Raw genomic sequence first — 5,106 nt, forward strand, 5'->3', positions numbered from 1 at the left:
TCATTTTGATTCTTTATCCTGCTCAATAGTTTTTGTGGTGTTTGTAGATTCCAGCCAGATTCTGACAATAAGATGACTATTAAGTCTTACTTTTTAGTGTTGTTAAAGAAGTTTCATTTTATTTTGGGTCTCTGGATACATGTTTTTCTTGGGCATTTAGAAGAGGCTAAGTCAGTTTGTTTCGGTTTTTTTAAGATTTTATTTATTTATTTTTAGAGAGAGATTGAGAATGGGGGTGCAGAAGAGGAGGAAGTGGAGAGAAGTGGACTCCCCACTGAGCGTGGAGCCCCACACAGGGCTCTATCTCACAACCCTGAGATCATGACCTGAGCCAAAATCAAGAATCTAACACTTAACAGATTGAGCCACCCAGACACCCCAATCAGATTTAATTCAAAACAGAAACCATCCCAGAACAAAAATATTTACCGGATGCCCACAGTCTACAAATCTGTGCTGAGTACTTTACATGAATTAGCTCATTTAAACATCATGATAACTTTATTATATGGACAGGCCCACTTCTAATAACTGTAGGTGGGGTCTGGAGTATAAATGAAGGGATCTTTCTTTCCCACACCCAACTCTCTCTATGCCAAGGGCATCTCACACATACATATGGACACTGAAGCCCCCCACCATGTCCTAGCTCCATCTATTTCCACCCACCTCTGCCGATGCCTTCCCTTGATAGCAGCATTATAGCCCCATTGTCAACCCTAAGACGAAAGACCTGAGAAAGAGTCCTACAATTGCATGNGACGACAGACCTGAGAAAGAGTCCTACAATTGCATGAAGGCAGGCCCTACTGTTTGAGTCCAGAATTCTGGGGTCCAGCTACCCAGAATATGAGGAGGCACCGGTTCAGGGAGAGTGACCATATCCTGTTGGACCCACGGACTCCCAGTCACATGGTGATGAGGTCAGAGAAAGGGCAGAGCAAGGCCCTCTAAGGTGGGGAGGGGCAATGTGCCGGGATAAGACCTGGATGCTCAGGTCTACGGGTTGTATTAGAAATAGATACTGGCCCCTGCAAGTGACAGAGACTGGTCTCAAACCTATACTTGTCCAATCCCAAGCCCATCCTTTCCATCTTTATCACTTATCTCTAATTTATGTGCATTATCGCGATACAGTAGTTTCAAACAATGGGCTACGGTGTTCTGGAAAGGCCTTTGAGCTTCTTGAAGTTAAGAAAAACAGAAGTTAAAGTATAGAAAACTCCTCAGAATGGTTGCATTATTTTGCTGAGGAAGAAAACTGAGCTACAGAATCTATTTTTCATAGCATTGGATTTATTTAACCCCATTCAGATATCCCCCAGGAACACAGATTTTGGAGGGACTCAGAAGTGTCCCCACTACCTTCTGTGTCAAGAAAGCATGACCGGAAATAAGTACACAAGGGCACTGCCACGCAACACTTCCTCGCAAATCTCCAGGGTGCCCAGGAGGAACAGGAATTCCTTGTCCCAGGGGGCCAATTTCTCACAGGAAAAAAAAAAAAAAAGATTTTAAATAGGTTTGCCTACTGCCTCTCACGAGGGAGCCTGGCACAGAGCTAATGGGCTCCGGCAGGACCTTTAGAGCCTGAAAGATGTACCATAATTTCTCTTTTGTGACGAACAGCAGTTCCCTGGTGTGTCACACAGCATTTTACATGTAACGATGAATGGTTCATTAGCTCATTCCTCATCCTCAAAGCTGTGCATAAACTGGATTCCTTCTTCAGCCTATGTTCCTTTAGCCTTTTCCCTCTTTTTGTCAATAAGCCAGTTTTTTCTTTCATTTTCAGTTCAGACGCCTTTAATAAAAAAAGTCATTCTGTACTTTTGCCATTCTACCGTCACCACCATTTTTTCATTCCCCTTGTTTAACAAAGCCATTTTCCTTTTTGTGGGTTCTTTCCTCTCAATTTATTCAGAAAATATTCCTCATTTCTACTAACCTTCATGAGGGCAATGTGTGTCACTCGCAGTTGACCCGACCTTTTCACTGCAGTCATCTTTTCCACTCCACCTACCTTAGGACTGAAAACACTTTATAACACATAAAGTATGTTATAAATTTTAGCTGGAGACTAGTGAAGACTGTGATAAAAGCTGGAGGTCGACTTTTGCTTGTTTTAGCTTCGAGAGTCAGGAGGAGCGGATGAGCTCAGGGTCCGTGTGCTTACGTCAGGCATCCACTAAAGTCTGCAGAGTCTGAAACAGCAGCTCCAGGAGACCAGCACACCTTTGAGGAGAGCCAAAGACAGGTTAAGGGGATCAGACAGAAGGGAGGAGGGTAAAAATATCAAAGAGAGAGCTGCTTTTGTTTATGGCTACTTACCAGATAAACAAATTACTAATGATGAGAAGCTCTACAAGCAAATCTTTTAATGATGCCTTTTTCTAGCTACCAGTGATGACGGCAGCACTGGCAATGCTCCCGGGATGGCACATGTGTGGGCTCCTCTATCTGACAGTGAGCAGTGGATGTCTCCTGCTATCTGATGTAGAAAAACTTTTTTTCAATTTAGGAAATTATCATTTAATCAGACACAGTTTGTTCCATTCTGAATAGTTTAATTTTGCCATTGCTTGATTTAATGGATTCAAGGAACCCAGGACATCAAAACCCATGTGATTTAAAATCGCTTACTTGTAAAGATGTTCAAAAGCCTCACTTAGATTTACCTACTTTGAAAATTTAAAACAAAGAAAAATGAAACTTAAGTTTACAAAGTTGATGCATAGACACTTTTTTGATAAAAATGTTATGTCTGCAATTACTTTCATCTGAGTTTTCTCCCCATTTAACTGTGCACAGATTCCTTAATATTTTTAATTTAAGAGAATTTAGTAATCATAGATTTGAAGTGTTTTTCCTTTTTAAAAAAGTCATTATAATCCAAAATAATCCAGAAAAAAAAACCCACCAACAAATAAAATTGAATTATTTTCTTAAAGATCAATATTACTTCTCTGACGTGTTTAACAATTAATATAACATGTTTTACAGTTCAGATTCATTATATTAAGTAGAGGATTTGGAGTCTTTTAAAATTATTCTTCGTTCACTCTTACTAGGGAGGACTGTCATTTTCTTCCCCAAATATCATTAGAGTTTAAAGTTCATGGATTCAGACAGGTTTTTCTCCATTTGAGAGAAGTGATATTATATTCTTTATCATCTATATTTAGTGCTACCTGGTTAGTGGATGGTCAGTAAGTATTTTTTTAATCAATAAAATTTAAAATCAACTTTAATCTCTCAAAATTTGCCACTTGTGAATATCACACTAAGGAAGCAAAAATAAAACTCCATTCTCCCTATGACTATGTCAATCTAGATATCTGGTACCACCAAAATATATCTAACATCTTAAATGCCTACCTAGTTGTTAAAGCATAACTGAGACATACCAAGGGAATATAATGGGTGGCAAAAATAAAGTCTCACTAATATGGGCCGATTAAGTTGCTGACCAGCTTGACTTAATAAAACGACTAATTCTTTTTCATGGGTGATAGAAAGTATAGAGCTGAAGAAAGATCCTGAGGTCATGGAGGTAATCACAGAGAGATCTAGAAGTGGACCTGCAAAAGGATTTCTAAGAACTTTGGAGACCCATGTCAGTGATGGCAACAAAACTCAAATTGTAGAGTGGCATATGTGAAATTAAATATTAAGAAATTGGCAATTGTAATAATTTAACAAATGCTTTTTTAATTTCATGACAAAAATAATATCCAGTTAGTTGCCTGAAGGCAGCCATTTCTATATGATACTTTACCATGACTTTATTTTTAATTTATTCTTTTATTTTCAGTCAATTTTTGGGAATATTATAATATTTTTCCCAATCAGAAGACTCTACTTTGGCTTACTTTAAACTTTTCATGGCTACAAACATAATAATCAGCAGATCTGCTCTTATTACTAAGCCTTTATGCCTCTTGTAAGGTTAACCTTATCAATAATTTGCTAGTATATTACTTTTTTCAGTGAAAGTATAATTTTATCTTTGCATTTACAGGCATTCACTATAAAAGTCAAAAGTAGACATTGATATGTTAAGTAGGCAGATAATCGTCTTTCTGGGCATGGCAACAAGAGATTATAGTTCACAGCTTTAACATAAATTTAAACTTTTTATGGCATTGCTATACTAATGTACTAACACTGACGAATAAATGTTTGTCGACTTGAACTCTATGACTACATTGTTTGTTTGTTTGCTTATTTGTTTTTGTCTTTTTGTTGCTGTAATGGTGGTTGTAAGGAAAATCATAGATATTTTGCTCACTACTTTAATAATGGTATAAATTAGGGGAAATTTTTTAATCTTTTTAAAAGATGATCAACAGAAGAATATTGGTCTCCTGAATTCTAGTCTCACTATTCTTTTTAAAGTTTATATACAAGCTAAATTCCTCTCATAAAGGATTTAATATTCTATTTATGAAACTATTCCACAATAGCCCCATAAAATAAAAAGAGAAGTATCCTTATTTTAGACAAGAGGAGTTTAAAGAAAATAAAATGCAGTAAGCACTACTATGCCCCAGTCTGCTATTGTCTGTAAGCCACAATGATAAACAGCATTTTCCCTGTTACCCACCCAGAGGCCCTAAAGGAACATTCCAGTATTCTTCCCTGTCATCTGTTGCAGTCTGAACAAATCTCAGAACAGTACCAGAGCTGAAGACCCTCTTCTTTGTGGGGGGAAAAAAAGTGGAAGAACTCAAAACCATTTTCTAATCCTTTTTAAAAACTCAAATGCTACCATTCAAATCTACCACCACCTCTCTACAGATATCCAGAGGTATTTCCCTGCTAATAGGCAGATTATTAAAACCATTAGAAATCTAAAAACATGTGAATGGTATGTTTTCATTCCACTCAGGGATGTCTCAAAAATCCATCTTTCCTTGGTCATTTCCCACTTTCCTAGGCTTAACCAGGAAACCCACCAAATGGCAAGTTATCTGGCAAACTGTTTATCCTGTCTGCTAATAAAACTGACTAACCATATCCATTGCTCTTTTAAAAACATGGAGAGATATGTACACATACATATGTATGTATACACATAGAGATATGTACCATATCCTCAAAATG

The 5,106-nt window shown here is 37.4% G+C and overlaps 1 long non-coding RNA gene across 1 annotated transcript; it reads right to left on the reverse strand.

Moving 5' to 3' along the window:
- Positions 1-442: 442 nt before the first annotated feature.
- LOC117802435 lies at positions 443-2,411 on the reverse strand. The gene is made up of 3 exons (XR_004625848.1): positions 2,332-2,411; positions 771-2,235; positions 443-733 (listed from the first exon to the last, which is right to left on the reverse strand). It is a non-coding gene; the product is annotated as an uncharacterized LOC117802435 (long non-coding RNA).
- Positions 2,412-5,106: the final 2,695 nt, after the last annotated feature.

The sequence above is a fragment of the Ailuropoda melanoleuca genome, chromosome 5, assembly GCF_002007445.2.
Source record: "Ailuropoda melanoleuca isolate Jingjing chromosome 5, ASM200744v2, whole genome shotgun sequence".
NCBI lineage: Eukaryota > Metazoa > Chordata > Mammalia > Carnivora > Ursidae > Ailuropoda > Ailuropoda melanoleuca.